The sequence below is a fragment of the Fukomys damarensis genome, unplaced genomic scaffold (genome assembly GCF_012274545.1).
Source record: "Fukomys damarensis isolate Sample0158 unplaced genomic scaffold, DMR_v1.0_HiC HiC_scaffold_27, whole genome shotgun sequence".
Taxonomy (NCBI): domain Eukaryota; kingdom Metazoa; phylum Chordata; class Mammalia; order Rodentia; family Bathyergidae; genus Fukomys; species Fukomys damarensis.
Window position 1 is genome coordinate 33,553,615 of NW_022900939.1, and position 22,126 is coordinate 33,575,740.

At 42.5% G+C, this 22,126-nt stretch overlaps 2 long non-coding RNA genes across 5 annotated transcripts in view; one reads left to right on the forward strand and one right to left on the reverse strand.

Moving 5' to 3' along the window:
- Positions 1–22,126, forward strand: part of LOC117283528 — a 46,652-nt gene that overhangs the window by 9,594 nt on the left and 14,932 nt on the right. The window contains exons 2-3 of one of the 3 annotated variants that reach the window (XR_004514563.1): positions 4,621–4,751; positions 18,298–18,427. This is a non-coding gene — a long non-coding RNA (uncharacterized LOC117283528). The remainder of the gene's footprint in view (positions 1–4,620; positions 4,752–18,297; positions 18,428–22,126) is intronic. The other 2 variants (XR_004514562.1, XR_004514564.1) reach the window with 2 other exon arrangements.
- LOC117283529 lies at positions 7,118–20,566 on the reverse strand. Of its 2 annotated transcripts, XR_004514566.1 has the most exons (5): positions 20,216–20,566; positions 14,840–15,776; positions 13,606–14,485; positions 8,885–12,807; positions 7,118–8,243 (listed from the first exon to the last, which is right to left on the reverse strand). It is a non-coding gene; the product is annotated as an uncharacterized LOC117283529 (long non-coding RNA). The 2 variants fall into 2 exon arrangements; XR_004514565.1 differs by lacking the exon at positions 20,216–20,566 and having other exon boundaries at positions 14,840–15,924.

Here is a 22,126-nt window from a genome sequence, read left to right on the forward strand (position 1 = left end):
GTGATCTGTAGTTTGTTGAATCGGTGGATGGGAACCCATACATACAGAGAGCTGACCGTGTGCATGTGTGCATGCGTGTGTCTGTCTGTCTGTGTCTGTGCCATAAAGTAAGTTCAGAATACATAAACAGTTTTTCTAAATCCTGCAACCAAAAATTTTAAATAGACATTTGGCAGAAGAAAATACTCTAAATGTATAGCAAGCAAGTATGTTGAAAGATGAAAGACCAATATCAGGGAAATTGAATTTCAAACTACAGTGAGAAATTGCTGCACACAGAAATGGCCAAGTTTTGAAAACACTGGCAATTCTAAGTGTGAGAGAAGATGCAGAGCCCTGTGGATGCTCACACATTCTTACGGGGAGTGTAAAGTAGGACGGCCACTCGGGAAAATAATTGGACAACTTCTTAGAAGACCAACACACATTTACAATATTTTACCAATTACACTTCTACATAATTACCCAAAGAAATGGAAGACATATGTCCACACATGGCCTTTTCTGTGAATAAAAGTCAGCAGGTTTATTAATTATAGCCCTATACTGCAATCAATCAGGAGAGAGAAATCACAAAGTAATTTAAATATAGATATTAAACATAAAGAATTGCCAAACTACAATACAAGACTAGCTATAAGAACATTGGAAGACCTCGAAGTCAAACAAGGGGAACCTCTTCTCAAGCCTTGGAGTCAGACCTTTATTGAAGAAGGGGTAATTACAGACCACTGGATGGGGTTGGGTTTTGATTGGTTGCGTGGGACAGAGCTGCCCACATTTCCTGGTAGCAGGAAGCAACCTTCTGGGGCACAGGCAAGCTGGTCTGGTGAGAGATGTGCAGAGGGGTCAGGGCACCATGGAGTGCACAGTGTCTCGAGAGGCCAGTGCCCATGTCCAAGGCTGTGAGGTTGCCCAGGGACTGAATGCGCTGAGCCTGTGGTGGGGCAAAGTGCCCCTGGTTCTCCCCACCACCATATAAAACATTGAGACCACACAATAGGGACAAAAAGGACACCACAGCACACCAGTATCAGGAACGGAAGCCCCTCCTTCCTGCAGTGTCCTTCCAGGATCCTCTGTTCACAAAACTGATACACATCATGTTCATAAAACAAAAGCAAACACTGAAAGATTTCAGGCCATTATTGCATGGCAGATATCGAAGGATAAATTTGAAGTGGGAAATAACAGATTGAATTAAATGTCAGCATTCACTCCATTGGCTACTCGGTTTCTAATGTGTGCACCTCCACACACATTTAAACTCCTGTAAAAAAAATTGGGTCTGCAGATGAAAACAGCACTGAGATTCTACCTCATCCCACAAAGAATGGCTGCTATCAAGAAATCACACAATAACAAATGCTGACGGGGTTGTGGGGAGAAAGGAACCCTTCTCCATTGTTGGTGGGAGTGCAGACTGGTGCAACCACTATGGAAATCAATATGGAGATACCTCAAAGAGCTTGGACTGGAGGTTCCATTTGACCCAGCCATCCCTCTGCTGGGTATCTTTCCAAGAGAACTAAAAGAATCATATCACAGAGAAGTATGCGCACCCTTGTTTATAGTGGCACATTTTGTAATAGCTAAATCTTGAAAACAGCCCATTTGCCCATCCGTTCAAAACTGGATAAAGAAGATGTGGTTTTTCTATAAAATGGAATATTACTCAGCCATAAAGAACGAGAAAATAGATTCTTTCATAGGAAAATGGATACATATTGAAGATCTACTCCTAAGTGAAATAAATAAGTCAATAAGTCACACATGTGTAAATACTGAATAGTTTCCCTGGTGTGAATAACCTGCAATAATACATAAGATCCTAATAAGATTACTGACATTTAGAAATGGGAAGAAAGGAGCTAAAGGTATAGGGAAGATGGGATGGGTAGGGGAAGGGTAATAAGGGAAAAGAAAAAAATGTGAGATAATGAAAATAAAGTGTTTGTAGATCGGGGGCAGGAGGGGGTGAAGGGAGGGCAGGGGTAAGGTGAAAAAATGAGAATCAAGACTTGTCATGTAGAGGTACAAGATCCCAACAATGAATGTAACTGTACTGTCTCCCTAAAATGTACCAATAAACTCAATTAAAGCTGAAAAAAAAATGGGTCTTTGCTTCTACTGAACAAAATACAGCTCTCCTTACAAATGAAGAAGATCCCACCCTTTTCCCAAGCAAGAAGATTCATTCCCATAGTCGTGCGCATTACTGGTTATCATTTCTCCTCAATTACATTTGGGTTTCTCGGAACAGTTTTCTACCTAAAGACTAAAATGTAAAATTAACTTCAACAACTTGGAAATAAAATAAAAATGGAAAAATTAAAGAAACCATGCAAATATGCTCACAGTTTTAATCAGCAGAGTAAAAAAAATCTTTAAAGCTACTATAGTTAACATTTCTAAGATCTGTCATGAAGTCGCTAACTAAATCAGTCATGATGTGTGGGGCTGAGTTCTCCATCTACTTCATAGTCTTCTTCTGAAAGAACTGAGGCTTCTCTACTTTCTTTACTTTCTGTAATGCCTCAAACCATAATTCCTAGGAGGGCTCAGTCCTCAGTTATCCTGCCTTTTTATAGTTTGCTGTTGTTTCCGCTTATTTTATAACTGACTTGAAAGTATAGAAAAAAGCCCCAGGAACCCTCCTGGGTTCTGGATGGAATTGATGCCCCTATTGTGTATATGTAACCTGACTTCCTATTTGTAACCATCACACTGTAGTGTTTGGAATCAGTCACACCTATCAGTAGATTAATCAATCCTCTATGCCTGCTGACTCAGTGGCACGAAGAGCTCGAAGTGGCCTGGTGTCAGTCTCACTCTTCAAGTCAGTAAAATCATTGTGTCCCCTAATGGAATCATTCCCAGGTGGACTAGGAACTTCAGTAATGCAGACTTGAAAAATTTAGGTAACTATGTGTGGTGGCTGAGGCCTGTAGTTCTAGCCCTTCAGAGACTGAGGCAGTGAAACTAAAAGTTTGAGGCCAGTTTTGACTACATAACGAGACTCTGTACCAAAATAAAAAGGGCCAGGGGCATACCTCAATCACTACAACCATGGTATTGGAGACCCCTGCAGTTAGGCTCCAGTGTCCTGCCCAGTATATGATGTAGGCCTGAGAAGAAAAATACACTAAGAGCCAGAAGTAAGAGGGAGTGAAGCGCCAGGATGACCAGTGCTGGTGCAACCGACAAAGCTGCTGGCCAATCTAAGCCACTGATTTTTACTAGTAATCAATTGGGGTAAAGGTAAGCTATGTGTAAGGGCGGGAATAGGTGAGAGGAAGATCAATCGTGGTTTCTATGGACACTAATGTAAGCAAGACTCATAGAGGACAAGACGAAGCATTCTCGAATTATGACCAGATTAGACCAAATATACAATTATAATTAGAACACTGTCCTTTTAATGAGAATGTTTTAGTTGTGGGAACGGAATTCAGGTATGAGTTACTCTGACCTCAGCATGTAGGCTTTGGACTGCACTCACTTCTATAAACAAGCCCATTGTGGGGTAACTCTTTACAGCCTGCTGTGAGCATAATCAATATGACAGTCCTCTGCACCACAGAAACAAACAAACATCTGATTGAAAGCAGTCTTTTGGTTATTTTATTTGGTGTAATAGTGAAAAGTGCTACTTTCCTTTCCACCTCTTGATAACCAGATTCATGTATGTTGCTATGGGAGAGAGAGCGATAGACAAGTGCTGTATGGCAAGACAGGCCGTTACCTTGCCTCCATTTTCTTTTTTTTTCTTCACAGAGTGTTTGCTTTGGAAATGTAAGTTTGTGTTTACATTTTCCTGCCATCAAAGTGGTGTATCAAAGTGGTTCATGACTGTTCGAACTGTGTAACCTTTCAGGAATGTTCTGTTGAGCTCTGCCCCACCTCATGAATGTTCTGTAACTGTACGGTTTCTGCTCAGTGTACAAAAATGGTTTGTGATTGTTTGAACTGTGTGACCTTTGAGGAATGTTGTGTTAAACTGTGCTTCTCACAAAAAGGTTCTTTTAAGCTCCGCCCTCTCAGAAATATTCTATAACTGCTCATTTTGTGCTCTAGGCAGGGCTCTGTCCAGTGTATCAAAGTGGTTTGTGACTGAATTGTGTGGCCTTTCAGGAATATTCTGTTAAGCTATGCCCCTTCCAGAAGGTGGTTAAGCTCTGCATCCTCTCAGGAATGCTCTGTAACTCTTCCCCTCTGCTGTGGGAGTATTCTCTAACTCTGCCCCCTCCTTCAGTGAGCATGCTCGCCTACCCTGTAAATCCCTATATAAGGAGGCTCTCATTTGTGTGAGAGTACTCAGACTTCTCTGAGCCTGATGAGGCTCACCAGTGTAAGAAGGGATTTGTTGTCCACCTCAACTGACCTTGGATTCTTGAGTCTTCAAATTCCAAGAGGTGTGTTCCAGAGCCACCACACTGAGCTGCAAGCTCAGCTGTGCCTCGGAGCTGTGGCACTTGGCTGCAACACTGAGCTGAAACATTTGGCTGTAGCACTGGGCAGCTCTGCTCTGTCGCAACAACAGTGCCATATAATAGTATATTAGGGACCTCCAGAGAAACAAAATCAATAGATTCTAAGAGGAGGCTTACATGCTTACAGGCTGAATAGTTCCCCAATGGTTTCTGAAGGCTGGAGAGGACCAGTAGCTGCCTAGTCCAAGAAGCTGGAATCTTCAGAACAGGAGACACCAACAGTGCAGCCCCAGTTTGAGTTACAAACTGGCACCCTAAGTGAGTACTGAATAAACCATTCTACCTTCATACAGAAGAACTACTTCTGAGTAATGGGGTATGTGGCAAGACGAGTTAATTATGTGGGCACGAGCTCACTGCTGTGAAATTAGTTTGTTGGTCAGCACAATAAGGAAAATAATGTATTTGGGGGGTTATACGTGGCACTATGGGTGCTATGGTACATATGTGACCAGACTGTGTGTCTATTCTGCTGAGGACAAATCTCTGTGTGTCTATATTAGAGAAGGTCTTATGTCATCGACCTGCCCCTGAAAGTCTCATGAGCCCTCAACACATTGTTTTGTCTTCCCCTAATGGAAGATGATGTATTCAGCAATAGCATTAGCCACATCACCCTTAGTAATGCGATAGCCCAAGTTACTGAGACCATCAGTAGCTGCCACCATGACAGCTGTGCCTGGAGCAAGCACTAAGATGACTTGGGAAAGAGGTGCCTGTCACCTACAGATCAAGTCATTTTTTTGTCCAGCTCGGTGAGAGCTTCCTCTGCTGTGAGTCCTCTTTGATGGTCATCTCTGTGGCCCACAAACATCTTTACGTTCTGTGCCAATTCAGAGCTCCACTACGTGGCTCTTCTTTCAACATAGTCGTGACTAATCTTCCAGTCCCGTTCCTTCCAGCTCTCTGGTGATCTGGCCACACCACTTGTTCTTTTGGGTAAATCTCAGTTTCTCTCACTGTCTCTGCCTCTGTCTCTCTGTCTCTCTCACAGTCACATTTCCTTTTCAAAATATTGCCTACAAGAAAGACTTTTATGTGTAATGCCCCTTTGTTGTCCCCTCTGAGTGGGGCTATAAATTGTAAACCAGGCTCAAATTCTTTTTCCTCAGTTTTCCTCAGTTAATGGCTTATAAGGAGGTGCTAGCTCTACTCTAGCAGGTGAAGGAATCTCACCCACCTGCTCAAGCACTTACCTGTACCTTCCAAAACTACTGGAGTTTAGTTTCTAACATACCATTTCCACTTGATGACAGAGTACTCTTGTGTACACTAAGTATCATGATTAAGTAGGTTACATAACACCATTTTCAATATAGAAAGCAGAGATCACATGATCACCCTATGTTTCATAGTTAAGCATTCAGTCTCTGTAGAGGCCCAGTAACAAAGCAGAAGCTGTTTGTCCAAAAGAGAGTAATTATCTGCACAAGAGGGCATAGATTTCCTCCACAATGTCAGAGGTCTGCCCTGTAAGTGTTCTGTTCCTGCTCAGCAGAGTCTTTACACAGCATCTCTCTTTGACACTGATACAGCAACCGTGCCTGGCTCTACTGGACCTCAGAACCGAGTGGCAGGTGTGTGAAGTCTTCCCAGTCTTTCTACCCTGACCCCAGCAGTCTTTCACATGGCCAACTCAATCCCAGCACTAATGCCAATTTTCAGAGAAATGTTCTCTCTTCATTTCCTGTCCTGAATATACCGTTTCCTTAAACGGGCATGGCCCATGCGCTGTAGTGATGGAATGGTCCTTAGCCTTGGTCCTCTCTTGCAGGGGATGAGTCTCTCTAGCTTGTCTTTCCAAGTGCTCCGCAGAGAGAATCAATCCATATCACAGGAAGTAGATGAGAATTCCTAGTTTGGTGGGGAGGCAAGGGTTTAAAAGGAAGCACTTGATGAGGGAACCTCTCAGCTGAAACCCAACGCAGGAAGACCAGGTGAAGGAGGAAGGAGGGTCTGCCAGGTGGAACATGGCTGGATGGGGGATAATGAAATGGAGAGCCATGGGACGTGTATGTACTTCAGAGATGGAGAGGCACTTGTGCTACAAGATGGAAAGACATGATACGTACATCCTGTAGTGTAGGGAGGGGCGTACTTGTGTGCCACAGGCTCATGTGCTGCGTATGCATTTCAGGGATGGAACAGGGTGGCAGCAATGACTTTCATGTGCTGTGTGAAAAGACAGGGGGAGTAGATGTGGTAAAGGAGTAGAGAAGGGTGACACATGTGTGCCATACGAACAGAGAGGAGTTGTGCATGTGCTGCAGCACATTATTTGATTTCTGGAGAAATCTCAGTGTTGTTTTAATTTGCATTTCTCTAATGGCCTGTGGTGGTGAACATTTTTTTATGTATTTATTGACCATTTGTACTTCTGAGAAGTGTCTATTCATTTTTTATTGGATCTTTTATTTGGGGTGTCTATATTTTTAGTTCTTTATATATTGTAGATATTGGTCCTCTGTCCAACATTCAGCTCTAATTGTATTAATTTGAGTCTTCCCAGCCTTACTTCCTTTCTCTCTTTCTGTCTTCCTTTCTCTCCCTTCTGCCCCCTCTCTTTCTTTCTTTCTTTTTGTACTAGTGATCAAACTCAGGATCTTGCACTAATGAGGCAGGTGTGGCACCACTGAGCTTAATCCCCAGCCCTCCCCTCTTCTGCATAATTAGCTCAAGGTTCATCAATCTTGTTTTTATATTCAAACACCCTACCCTTTGATGCACTATCCTTTCTAATGTTCTTTTAGATGATCTCATTAACTTCCACGCTGATCTGTATTATTTATTACCTTCCGGTTTTATGTTTGGTTTATTGTTTTTCTAAGGATTTGAAATGCGTGCTTACTTTGTTTACTTGAAATCACTGGTTTTCTAATGCAGGCACTCAGGTGTAGCTTCCCTCTTAGAACTACATTCACCCTGTCTCACAAATTCTGGTACAGTGGACCCTTGACTTACAAACTCAGTCCATGCACAATGGCTGGTTGTAATTCAAGTCGGTCTCTTGAAGGCTCAGGCTCCTCTACACAGCCATCCAAGTCTCCGTGCAGTGTCCAGGCAGATCTTAGTGTCCTTAGAGAAGTACTGGCCCAGGATTTCTCAACCCCACACAGGAAAGGATGCTGTAATGCTCCTGCCAGAGATGTTTAAGGGTCAAATGTGTATCTGAGATCAACTGGAAGCACAAGCAACTGGAATTTCTGTCTTAAGACTTTGGTCATAAGTTAAAACTAAAATTTCCAAACATAACCTAAGTTGTTCATAAATCAGGTGAGTTGTAACTCCAGGATCCACTGTATGCTGTGTGTATATTTTCACTTAATTCTGAGAATCATTTCCCTTCCCCCCTAATTGCTGCATTGACCCACTGGTTGTTCAAAAGTGTAGTGTCCATTCTCCATGTGCTTGTTGTATAGCTTCTGTAATTTCTCTTGCTGTTGATTTTTAGTTTTGTTCCATTGTGATCTGATAAGATGCATGGGATTCTTTCATTTTATTAGTGATCATTAATTATAGGTATGAAGTCTAACATAGAAGAACCAAATGTTCTCAAACAAATTTATGGTGGATTTTTTTCATGTTTTGTAAGAATATGTATAAAAATGAGCTTCACTACATGGAGTATACTTTTCTGGAACCAAGTTTGGTTAAATGTTCGAGCTGTTCCCATAAAATGCCTTAAGGTCTTCCTGGGTGAGGAATCTTCTTTGAGTTCTTCCAAGGTTACTGCACCCTTTCTTCTTGTTTCTGGAAGTTTGGGAGTAGAAAGGGAGAGGGTGAAGTTTGGTCGTAATCATTTCTCCTGCCCAAGGCCAATGCCCTACTCATCTGCCACCCTTTTGTGCCCCAGTGACTTTACACACCTGTTCCCTACACCCATCCTCTGGTTCTTTCTGTCCCACTAGGGAGATGGGCCCTGACAGTCTAAATATTTTATGAAATCCCATCATCTACCTTTTTCTGGTTTCTAATGGCAGCACGAATTTCTATGCCGCGGGGAAGGGTTTCAGCTGATCGCCCAGTAACTTTACTCAGTTTGGGTCTTGCCTTTGTTCCAGGCTTCCCCTTTGACAGGGTCTGTCCCATCACCTCCTTTTTGCCCTTCTACTTTGTCCTGACCTAGGATCCCAGGTCCTGGAAGTAAATCAAACTGCTTTAGGCAAAAGTGCATTTTAGCTAAGGCATGTTTAACTTTTATATTCCATTCAGTGGCTCACTGAGCATTGGGTTATCTTGATGCTGTAGCAGTGACACAGTTTGCTACTTTACAGAATGCTGTCATTCTACGGGTTTGTGCCGAGCGTGTGAAAGAGACACTTGGGTGGCATGTTAAGGAGACCCCTGACATTCTGTGGAAAGTGTCAAGTGGGAGAATACTGACATTTTACCTTAGTGCAGCAGTTGTGCTGCTCAGGTCAATCCAGAAGGATCGAGACCCCATTCAGAAAGCCACCTGGCCAGCGGTGCAGATCTCATGCGGGGAAGCATTGCAGCTCTGCATGAATTTCACTGTAACAGACTATTCAAAGCAAGTATAAAGTTGAGGATACTTTCGCGTGATGCCTCCTGGTTTGCTGTTCCTAAAGCATTGCGATTGCCAATATTTTATGTACACAAAAAATAGTTTTTTGAAAGGGAGCTCTTAGGAAAGTATGGGTCAGTTTATAGTAAATTACAAAATAGTGGATTGAGGGTTAATCTGGAGTACTGTGTGATTCTGAAGGTTATTTTCCTGGGTAGGTATGTATACATATGTAAGTGTGTGTGAGTGTGTGTGTGTGTATTTGGGCAGATGGTACTGTGTCTTTGTAGTGCACTGTGAGATACTGTGATTCTTCTGTGGATGCATTTGAAAAGGTAACGTTATGCCTTTTTTGTTTTTTTTTAGTTATATCTGTGCATTCACAGTAGAGGAGTTTTATGTATGCTCATGGCGTTAAAAGCTGGCAATTTGGGTATTGTGTGGTGCAAAGGATGTGTGTGTGTGTGTGTATGTGTGTGTGTGTGTGTGCGTGTGCCAGGGAACCTTGTGTTTGCGAGGCAGGCGTGGTGACACTGAGCTAAATCCACAGCCTGGTGCAAAGGATGTTGAGAAGAGTGAGGTAGCCAGGTTTGCAGTTGTGGTGCCTGGGAATTCATTTTGGGGTTTTGAACTGTTTTAGTTAAGTGTTTCTGTTTTAGTTTTTCACCATGGACTTTGAGCTCAGTGTGGAGGTGCACACCAGTTATCCCAGCACTGTATGAGTCTGGGGCCAGAGGATACCAGTTTGGTCCGGCTTGGGCAATTTCGTTTCTTGTTGAGAGACCATGTCTCAACAACAACTGAAAAAAGGTGGAGGAACTTGGACTGTAGTTAAGTATGAGTCCCTGGATTCAGTTCCAAGGACCACCATCACCAGCAAAAAGGAAGAGATGGAGCTTGGTGTGTGTGTACTGGGGCACATGTGGCTGTGTATGCATTGGCATGTGTGACTGTTCTGTGGTTCTGTATATCCATGCATTGGGTGCCTGAGATATGTGCTAGGGATCTCTGTGATATACCGAGGGAGTGTGGTGGCTGGGTGTCTATTGCAGAGCTGTGGGTGTGTGGTTTGTGCTTCCACGTGAGAGTGTGGGATAAATTCATGCAAACGTGGTCTTGGGAGACTTGAGTAGTTAGTGTATTTGAAGATCCATTCAGGTATTTGGGATGTATAGGTATAGACAGCATTGTTTGTGTGCTTCAGCAGCAATTACATCAAGGTGTTCAAAAGGTAAGCGTATATATGCATAGTTTATGGTGTGATAGAATTGAGGAATTTAATTAGGCAAGTGCTTTATTGTGGCTGGAGCTTGTCAGTGTGTCCCTTCTGTGTCCGTGATGCAGAAGCCCGACGAACACTTCTCATGTATCTGAAAAGCTTCATCCAGAGGCACAGAGAAGTAACTCATGTCCCTGAAAAGTGAGTGGCCCTCTGCGACATATCCTTGTTTGCACGTATGAAACTTAGGGGAGGGGAAGTATCAGCCACCATTCATGTGGCACCTGCACTTGGTAGTGACTGCCCAAGCTGAATGACGCACTTTTGTCCAGTGTGAAGTTGTCACGTGGTGACTGAGCTGCAGGCATAGGTTCCTGGGGGTGCAGGAGGCTGGCAGAAGTCAACAGCAGCATTGTGTGAGAACCAGTTGCAGTAAAGAGATTGGCTGTTTATTATTAAATTATGTTCCATGCGTGCATTATATTCAGAAAATTTATTAGAGGCTTTTGTGTGTGTGTCTGTGTGTGAGCAGGTGTGTGGGGCAGTAGGATGGGGGGTGGTCTGGTGGGGAGACCTTTGTGTACTTGAGGATGGGAGGAAGTTTGTTTTGTTTTTTTTTTTTAATTGTGGGAGTCATGAGAATTGCGGATAGTCATGATGGGCTGAGGAAATTCCAGGGCATGGGTGGTTTGGTGTCGGTGTCTTTGTGGTCTTTGGGAACGTGTGCATATGAATCCATAGTTAGGGACTTGCTGTCCCCAAGAGCATTGTTACGGCAAGTGGTAATGTTGTGTGTGTGCGTGTTTCAAATAAGTGTTCTTTTCTGAAGGTTCGGCATGCCTCTGTTTTACATCAGTGGGAAATGAAATGTAAGAGGATTATTTGTGCGTACAGGACAGGCTGTATTATAATATCCTTCTTTTTCTGACCTTCAAGGTCCGTGTGTGTGTCCTTCAGTGTGTGATGACAGGTCTATGATTATTTTTTGGACTAGTAAAGTGAATTGTGCAATTGCAGTGTAAATCTAGTATGATTCTGCATTTTGGAAGACAGAAGAGTTATTTTTATTTTGGAGTGTGTGATCTTGTTTATGCAGGTAGCATGAAATGATGTGTGTATTGGAGATATTGTAAATCTGACGTGAGCTACTCAGTTGTGTAGCTATTTGATGCTTGGGAGAGGGCCATGTGTATTGAATTTGTACATAGTGCATCTCTCTGATATGTGCACATATGTGTGTGTGCTTGTGTTTTGTAGCAATGACCATATAGTTGTGTGAAGTCAGAGAATTTGGGGGAAATGAGTATATGTATTGAGAGGTATGGAAGTTTGGATGAGTATTTCTGGGGCTGTCTGTATTTCACATTGGGATGTTACTAGTTTATCATAACACAGAAGAGTATGGGAGTGGTATTTGTAGGTTCTGGAGGTATGTGACACAGCCATTCCTTAGTATTTTAGGGTACATGAACCGTTTCCTACCAGCCAGAAGTAATGAGGGATAAGTAAGAGGTTTTCTTTGTGTTTTTAAATGGTACACTGGAGATAGTTCTCCGAGTCTTGGGCACATGCCTGGTTTGCTCATATCCATGTGTGGAAGGATGAGTTATGTGACTTATTCGTAGGGAACAAGGGGTTGTTAGAAGAATTGAAAGTGTATTTGTTTGGAGAAAGCTGAGGCATTTGTATGAGTCTGTGGGAATGTTTCAAGAATGAAGGTAGGGGATTCTATTCTGGAGATGTGGACTATGGTCGTGTTTCAGAAGATACAGTGGACCCTCAAGTTATGGGTGACTCGGATTTTTAAAAATTCTGTAGAAGTATGGGTGGTAACCAGGCTCTGTATGTTTCAGATGCAGGTGGCATTTTTGCTGATGATGGTCATTTCTTTCTGTTTTTTGCTTTTCCTTGTTTGTTTTTCATTTTTTTCCATTTGCATCAAGTTTGTAGGTGAATTTAATCATGCTGTGCTAGTTACACCACATGACCTAAGAGTTAAGAATTTCTTCCCTCTCACCGGAGGATTCCTTATTATTATTATTTATTTATTTATTATTTGTTTCATTTTCACACCTTTGTGAGTGAGAGAGTGTGTGTGTGTGTGTGTGTGTGTGTGTGTGTGTTTAGTATGTTTGACAAGATGATTGTGTAGTGAGAACATTCACATAACAGGAAGTACAATTTAGACTTTCTGTGAATTGAGTCTGGCATTAGAGGCTCTGGACTCTTGTGTCATTCTGAGGCATCCCACTGCTCCTAACTAGGGTAGTTCATTCTTTAGCCCCCCAAACCTTATAAATCCTGATATCTGGCTCCTCCTTAGGAATATGAGTTGAGTGGTCTATAGGCGTGATAGGAGTGTGGAGAATAAACACTGTGCTCCCTAGGTCTCACATGTGAATAAGCACTCTATTGGGAATGAAAATAGAGGCCAGTAGTGCTGCCTTCCCACAAGTATTACATCTTCAAAAATGACTTCCTTCTAAACTAAAAGAAGCACAGCTGGAGATACAGCGTAGTGTTGGAGCACTTTCTGCTTATGTGCAAGGCCCTAGGATCGATCCACAGTCCTGAAAAAGAAAAGGCACAACGACCATGGTAATCAGATGTAACACCTGATCCTAGATTGGGTGCTATTCTGGACTAAGCAGTTATAAAGAGGCTTTGGGATCACCTGGACAATTATAAAGAGTGACTGTAATAGAAAAGTAGAGATGTTTACCTGGAAAAAAGGTTGCGAGATGCAACGTAATGTTTCATTTTAGTAAAACTAAGGTCATATGTTCAAGTATTAGTCATTGATACCTGAGTAAATTTAATATAAAAATTCTTCTTTTTTCAATTTCTGCTTGTCTTTGTTTTCTAAATACATAAACTTCTTTAATAAAGGATTATTTTTAAGTAGATAAAAAGATAAAAGAAGGTAAAGGAACAATAGAACTTTAAAATGTGGCCAAAATGAGGTTATAGAACTGAGTCCCCAAATCCCAGATACTTATTAATGAGCCTGCTATAGATGTTATCTGCAGCTTCCCAGAAGTCAAGGAAAACTGATACATGGTTCACAGTATCCTTAAAATTAAGCCTTTTAAATTAAACCAAGGCCAACACAAGTACCAAGCCCAAAAAGGGTAACAAGAAACAATGGCAAATTTAGCACCGTACAGCTAAAGGTTCCTTGGCTCAGTTTAAATGGAAGTCACGAATTGGCGAAGAGCAGCTCTCTTGATGTTAGCAGCCTGGGATTTAAGTGCCAGTGGCTTTCACCTCTCAGTGTTACAACTCTGAGCGTTGAACCGCAGTGCCTCCCTCTTAGCTCTAGTGTTATAGCTCTTGGCGGCCCCTCAACAACCAAGGCTTGTACACACCTGGGCAGCTCTTTGAAGGTCCTGCAGCCACTTCCACAGCCTCTCCAGGGCTCTCTACATGTCCTCAGAAGTCGCTGCAGTTCATGCCCATCAGCTGGTCTCCACCACTCTCCAGGGGTCTCTGCCTGGCTCCACTAGTGTCTGCTGCTCTTGGCCGTTGCCCGTGGTGTCACTCACTCTTTTTAATGCAGTCTGCTCAGCCCACTCTGTCTGCGGTAAGAACAGTGAATAGATGATAGAAGAACCCAAGGGAGGTTTTTGTTGGGGCCTCTGCTGCAGCACGTTGTAGAGGGGGTGCGCTGGAGGGAGCCCTCCGGGCCTCCTGATGAGTGTAAGGAAGCACTACTTATATTGCGGAGGAATGGGCTACTCTCTCTAGTTATCGGAAGTTCCTGGATCTGTCTGGGGGCTTCCAAGTTGTGACAGAAGTGGGCAGGGTCATTGGGAGGTTACAGGATGCAGTTATCCAGTGTAGCTGTAGGTTGTAGCCCTCTGGCATAGGTTTGTGCTTAAAGCCTGTTGCAACCAAGGCAAATATTGCCCCAGCTCTGCTCTGGAGTCATCTAGGACAGCCTCAACTGTCAGGGCAACAGTGCTGTCATCCTGGGAAAACCAGCACCTTATTGATCTCTCCAGCATTTCAGCAAGGATCAAATCAAAACTGCTGCCACTTTCAAGGGATGAGGGTGTGGTGAAGTGAGCGACGGTATTAACTTTGGCTCATTGGGGTTTGACATTTCAGGGATATCAAGAATGGGCCCTTGTCCTCCTGATGTTTGTCCTGTCAGGCATAGTCTTCTTTTGCTTCTCAGAAAGGAGACAGTAGTCCCTGTAGCAGCTTGGAGTGTGTTGGCTGTCATCCCAGCCAGGGCTCCTGTCTCTGTGGAAACAGGAGGCACAGAAACAACAACGGAAATGGTGACAGACAGTGGAGTTAGTTGCCCTGGGCCATCCTCAGAGCAGAGAGGTGGGACTTGGGTGGGCAAGTTGATGGTCAATGAGATGAAGCTCCCTCTGGCTGTCAGAGGGAAAACAGAAAGCTCTGTGCTCACTTTATTCTATCTAACAAGGAGGATGTCATTGGTTAAAAGGTTAGCACCATAGAAAGAAGCCAAATGCTTTGCAGTGGGATGATGGATATCTCAGGAATTAGCAAGATCCCACCCATCACAGTTGCAAAGGTATTTTTTGAAAAGGGACCCTTGGGGTGTCCTGCTTCACAGAGAATTTTTACCTTGGGATTTGTTTCTCTTGTTTAGTCAGACACTCAGGCTGCTGCAGTCGAGATCCAAGAGGACCCAGAGCCTCCTGTCATTGTTGTCAGATCTAGGTGTCATCCACAGGACGCTGTTTTGCAGACGCTTAACATTCAAGCTTTGTCAGGTGAGGTGAGATTCCAGTGAGATTTCAGAGGAAAGCCTGGGATGTTTGGCAGTGTGTGGCGCTGCTGTCAGAGTCCCTACAAACAGCTGCAAAAGGTAGAAGCATGAAGCTCTGCATGTTTACTCGCAGCTGTAGGAGAAACCCCAAGAAGGGGGAGATGACAGGAATGTTGAACACCTGAAGAGGCATTGGGGAGAGGTAACCCAAGGACGAGGCCTACGGGCTGCAGCAGGCAACAATGCTGGGGCTTGGCTACATGAGCCCACAGGGATCCATATTGTGCCACCCTACCCCCTAGTGAGCAGCCCGGAGCTACGAGATTGAAATGTTGGCCCTGTTACATTTCTGTCTTGCTTTTGTCTAATTTGGCTTTGCTCTTTTGCTGTTCCTCCCTTTAAGAATGGGGACATTTACACAATGGCATTGTGTCATGCAAGTCTGTAACTTCCCTTTTTCTTTTTACAGGTACTCATAGCTAATGGGACTTGACAGATTTGATATTTCTGAAATCCAAGAGAGCCAATAACTTGAAAGACAGTTGTGGTAGAAAAAGGATTTAACTTAGCAGCAGGCTGCATGTCAGAAGAGGAATGACTAGCACCTGAGTTTATCTTCCCTGGTGCCAAGGAGATGGAGCTGACATGGCATCTTCTGTCAGAATGGTGTCTCAATCTGTAGTTGGGCTTCTGTATAGTTCATTAGTCCTCAGACACTGCCCATTCTGCAGTGTGGACTATGGGCATCTTACCTGTTTCTGAGGGTCATCGAGTCACCCATGATCTGTGAATCTAGGAAAATGTTGTTAGTTGGAATTTTGCCGTTTCATGTGTGTGGCTGGTTTCCATCAGTCAGTTTCTCTTATAGACATTTACTAGTTTTCCTGTTTTTTTCTTTTGTGGTACTGAGAATTGTTGAACCCAGGACATTTGCACTGAAATACATCCCAGACATTTGAAAAATTTTTTATTTTGAGACAGAGTTTCACTAAATTGCCCAGGCTGGGCTTGAATTTGTATCCCTCCTATCTCAGCCTCCTAAAGCACTGGGATCATAGGCATATACCACCATGCCTGATTGCAAGTACAAGTTAATTAGAACTGTTCACATAGTAGGAAAGGCAGGAAAGGGTTAGTGCTATTTTGCTAACTCTCCAGTCATTAGGATGTAGAGCAAGGTGCAGGGAAAAACACAGTTACACTTGTGAAATGAAAGACAAAAAGGAGAAACAATTCTTTGGAGTTTGCCTTCTGTCAGGAAACTTTGGACTTGAACTTTTAAGCAGTGCTGGAGCTACTGGGATGTTGGGGACTCTAGGAAATGGATTGAGTGCGTTTGGCACTGCGAGATGTGCATAAACATTTGGGGTTGGTATGGCTTGTATCTAGATGTCTCCCCAAAGCCTCATGTGCTCATAGGTAGGGTTTCTTGGATGTGGCTTGATCAAGGGTTTGTGAATATGGATTAAGGGTGTGTGATAACTGAATTGGGTTAGCACGGTTCTGAGTGTGGATGCTGGAAGCCCCACTCTGGGTGTGGATGACACCAATCAACAAGCTTGTGCCCTGGATGGAATATAAATGAAAGAAGGATGGTGCTTTTTGCTTTTGCTGCCTCCTTCCTGCCCTGCCATGGACTGTTTCTCCCCTGCCATTCCCTCTCCCTGCCATTCTGCCTTGGAGCCAGCTAAGCATGGACTGGACCTACACAATCTGTGAGCCAAAATAAACCTCTCCTTCTTTAACCTATGTGCATCAGGTATTTTGTCTCAGCAATAAGGAAAGTAAGATTGGAGGTCAGAAGTGCAACTCTATGGTTTGGATGTCATGAGTTCCCGAAAGGCTTTGTTTCTAGCTAATTCCTTTGTAGGAGATATTGGGACCCCTGGTCCCTCCTTTCTCTTTCTGGCCAAAACCAGGCAAGCACTTTTCCTCTGTCATGAGCTCTCCCTTCATGACATTCTTCCCTACCACAAGCAAAGAGCAATAGCGCCAAATGACCATTGACTGCTGTAGTGGATTGTGTCTAGATGTCCCCACAAAGTCTCATGCAGTCATAGGTGAGGATTTTTTCAGAGGTGGCTTAATCTAGCGTGTGTGATACTAGGATTAAGGATGGGTGATTACTACATCAGTCCACTGATTGCTTTGGCACCTGGCAAGCTTGGACTTGCTGCTTGCTGCTCTCACCCTGCTGCTTGCCATGGACAGTTTCTCCCCTGTGATGTCCCTCTGCCATGACACCCTGCCTTGGAGCCAGCTGACTGTGGACTGAAATCTTTACAAACTGTGAACTGAGTAAACCTTTCCTCCAGTAACTGTGGGTGTCAGGTCTCAACAACAAGAAAAGTAACTAAGACAACTACAATCTCTGAAACTGTGAGCCAGTATAAACATCTTTCTTTTAAGCTGTAACTTCCAGTATTTTGTCACAGTGACAGCAAGCTTACTAATATATCACTGTGCAAAGTGCAAGAGGTTCCAGCTGTCCTCCTGTGGCTGAAGTAAGCAGGGAACACTAGAGGGCCATCAGCTTGAGACTCACTGGTCTAGATCCTTCCTGTAGGGTGTGACTTTATTCATCAATCTTTTGAACAACAAAATATATCCATGCCGCCTCCAGATTATAAGAAGGCTGTTCTTCGAGAACATGCCAGAATCCAGTCAGCCGTGCAAATAGACAGGCCTGGGTACAGCTGAAGAACAGGTAGTGGGCAATGGGGTGTCCTTCCAGCAGGGAAACAATCCTGGGCTGTCCGTGCCATTATAACGGAGTGATGCTCCCTTCTGGGTCCCCACTTATACTTGTTGTGAGTGTCATCCAGTATGTTTAAAATACATTCAAGTTCTTGGATGCTCTTTTGGATGGTGCACTGACGGACACAGAATTAGTCTAGTTGCTGAGGCTCAGTACTTCACACCCACAAGTTAAATGAGCAGCAGTTGCTTTGGGCTCACTATTGTCTAGAGGCTGCTGGCTCCAAGACAGGACAGCATAGCAGAGGGGCACAGAGGAGGAAAGGATACTTATATTGTGGTGCTCAGAAAGCAGAAAGACGGGGAGGAGCAGGACAAGGAGACACACCCTTCCGGGTCACATGCTCAGTGACCTGCCTCCACTGACAAGGCCCCACCTCCTGACAGGAAGTCAGCTGCCGTGATTTAGTCACCTTCCAGAAACCCTACCTGTGTGCACACGAGGCCATTAAGGGACAGTCTCGGGTCAAACCATAACGGACACTGAGAGGCAGCTTCATCCCTGAAAGAGGTATCTGAAAGGTCACCCTCTGTATTGTGTTTTCTCCGCATTCAGCTCTCCTCGGTGGCTGGGAAGGTCCTCCAGGGGCAGCTTGGCCCAACTGAGCAGACAGGATGCAGAATAAGGCATCAGGTCCAAGTTCCAGCCATCGTATCCCTTCCGTGAGTTATGTGACCTTTTACAGGTACCTTACTTCTCTATAAAAACAGAATAACAGTGCTGACACTACTGGATTGTGAAGTTGTGAGCATTATTCACTGTGTGTGTGTTGTAACTTGTCATAAGTGGCAGATATTCTGATTATTCATGCATGCACTCAGAATAACACAGAAACTTAAGGAAAACATATGTATTTATAAAGCCCCAAAGAAATAGCCTAGATCACTGAGAAATTAGAGAGATTCCGACATCTTCTATCTTCTTATTTCTGCCAGCATTCGTATTGTAAATACACTCATTGGTCAGTGATATCAGCAGGTCTCCGAAACTGAATAGTGTGCTCTTCTTCTGCCTCATTTTATCAAATCGTGATTGAATTGCAAGCGTAGGTTGACTGTGTGTGCACAAGCCCGGGAAAAGTCATTGAAAGCATTAGGTGAATCAGCTTACTAAAAGGAATTTGCAGTAGAGAGGATTGTAAGTTTTTTTATTTATTTAATTTAATTTTCTCATTGAGTTTATTGGTACAGTTTAGGTATACAGTACAGTTACATTCCTCATTAGGATCTTGTACCTTTACATGACAGGTCTTGGTTCTCATTTTTTCCCCTTGTCCCTGTCCTTCCTTCACCTTCGCCTCCCCTCCCCATTTACAAACATTTTATTTCCATTTTTTTCATTTTCTATTTTTTTTCTTTTTCCTTATTACCTTTCCCCTACCCTTCCCACTTTCCCTACACCTTTAGCCCTTTTCTTCCTATTTCACATTGTCAGTTATTTCATTAGGATCTTATTTACTATTATAGTTTTTCACACCAGAGAAACTATTCAGTATTTACACATGTGTGACTTATTTATTTCACTTAGGAGTATATCCTCAATATGTATCCATTTTTCCTATGAATGAATCTAATTTCTCATTCTTTATGGCTGAGTAATATTCCATTTTATAGAAAAGCAACACCTTCTTTATCCAGTCTCCAACTGATGGGCAAATGGGCTGTTTCCAAGTTTTAGCTATTACAAACTATGCCGCTATAAATATGGGTGCACATATATTATTATAATATGATGCCTTTAATTCTTTTGGAAAGATACCCAGCCAAGGGATGGCTGGGTCAAATGGTTGTAAGTTTTATTATTAAAGTATAAGGCATGGACTGCCTGGATAAATTTATTACATTTTCATATGTGTATATGTTACTGAACTGCTGGAAAGCTGTGTTTTTTCCTATGCATGGGTGAATTTTTTAGTGTGTTAGGACAAATTTGGAAGAGTTTTCTGCATTTGCATGTGGACAATAATAGATGTGGCAGGCCAGACACTGCCACTCTTACAAAGGTACGCTGGTAGCCTCCGGATGGTATTTGCAACTGAGATTTCAAGAGAACTTCCAGGTATTCTAGATCTGCTAAGAACTGCCTACCTGGGTTCACTGTGCAGACAGGTGATTTATGTTCAGCACCTGCTTCCTACCTGAAAATCTGGATTTTTGACATATGCTAGGTAGAAGGTGCTTCTGTAAACAGCCCACAATAAAAATCCTGGACTGCTAGTCCTACTGAATTTTCCAATTAGACAAGCTTCCACATAAGTCGGTCACAATTTATTGCTGGGGGAACCTAGCATGCTTGGTTACTCTGAACTTGGAAGTTCGTGCTTGGATACTCTGAATTTTGTCCCAGGCCTTTTTCTCTTTCATTCTGTTTGAATCCATTCTATTACATTTCAGCCATGACTATTATCATAAGCTGAACTCTACAAGTCCCCCTAGTGAATCAGCAAATCTTCTGCCCGGGTTCAGTGACTCACCTGGGGAATTCCTGCTCAGGGATTCTTTCCCTTTATCTAATGACCATGGATCGTCTCCTTGTTCCAATATGAAGATGAGTTCTGGTTTTGTAAAGCAGTACCCTGTGAAGAGGAAACAATTTAGAAATTGAGTCAACAGCAGAGGTTCCAATGTTCCCAAATGTGAAGGAAGATACAGCTTAGGAAGGGGTACACTGAAGGCATTCACTGGATCTTCTTTAGGTGATAACAAGAACCCATTTTTATGCTTATAAACATCTCTTTCAGTCTGACTGCAAGGGTAAATGACATTGTATTCTAAAAGCATCAATGTCTTGAATTTCGAACATGAGAGATTTCATGAAGTCTTCTGTATCTGTCCATATGGATTAAAAGGAACTGATTTACCTATTTAACTATATGAAGTGTTACAGACTTCAGGCAATAGGTAAGCATTGCTGAGAATAGAGGAACAAGTGAAAGCAAGCTCTAGAATTACCACAGGTTACTAGTGAAATCATTTCCAACCAGTATCACACAATGCATTCCTCTAAAGAAATATCAAAACAGACTGGCAGATTCAGCGAGTTGAGGTGATAGCACTAAAAGTGTAAGGAGGTCATGGGAGCTACTTTTGTGGAGTGAAATATCAGAGAAGAAAGAGCTCTACTGATAGAGTCTTGAAGATCTGAGTGCTGACTTGGATGAGCATGCATGGGTGTGAGGAAAGATGAGTGGAAAAGAACAGGATGAAAAGTAATGTAATGTGTTTATTAAAATTACTTATTTTTTATTTTTCCCATTTCTAGAGGCTGGGATCTCCCAGATCAGGGTGTAAGTGTGGCTGGATTCTGCTGAATGTCCACTTCTAGGCTGTATATTTCTGACCACACTGTCACACTTTGGGGCTGTCTGATGTGGCATTATGTGAGGTAGTGGTATTTCTCAAAATCATCTTTTATATGGGTACTGATTCCATAAATGAGACCTATGCCCTCCTACAGCTATGTAAGAAGTAACCATTGGAATGGTGCAGAATTTACGAATTAGAGCTGCTGTCTTTGCAGACTGACCCTTTTGTCACTATATAGTCACTTGATCATGATAGTTTTCTTTGCTGTAAAGTCTACTTTAGCAATCCTGCTTTCTTATGATTAATGTCACATGGTGTATTTGTATGATCAATGTACTTATTTTTTAAATGAATATCATTGGGTCTTTTTTTAAACCAACTCTTTCTATCTCTTTTTAGTTGATTCACTTAATTATGAATATGCTAGCCCTTAGTCTGCCATTTTATTTGTATTCTGTCTGTTCCCTGTTTTCATTTTTTCACATGGCTGGGTCCCCTTGAACATTTTTTAAAGCTTCATCTTTATTTAAGTGTTTGTTACAAGCTCGAGTATATATATTTGCAAAAGTTTTTTTTTTAAGTAGTTAATTCTATATACTAAGTTCTATGTTAGCACAGTTCACTGGTATTGACATTTTATCTGCTCAGAAGTATAAAGGAATCCATTAAGTCCCTTTAGTGCTCCTTGTTCATAATGTCATAATTTTAAATATTTCTCCCATATACACTGAGAAAAATATCAATTACTGTTATAAGATTTCCTTTGTATGATGAATGTGACCATTATGTGTCTCTAAAATGTACCAATAAAATTAATTTTTAAAAGGTTGGAGGGAGTAGGGAGGGATTACAGAGAAAGAGGATGAAAAAACAATTAAAATGCTATGTATGTGTACAAACTCCCAACAATAAGTGTAATCCAACTATAATAACTGTAATAAGTGTAATTTAAGGTTACTTCAAACAAACAAACAAAATACAAAGATTTCCTTCAACCATTAAATACAAATAAAACTCAAGAAGGAAGCCAAGTTATTTAACATGTACTTACATTTTTACTCTTTTTATTGTCCTTTCAT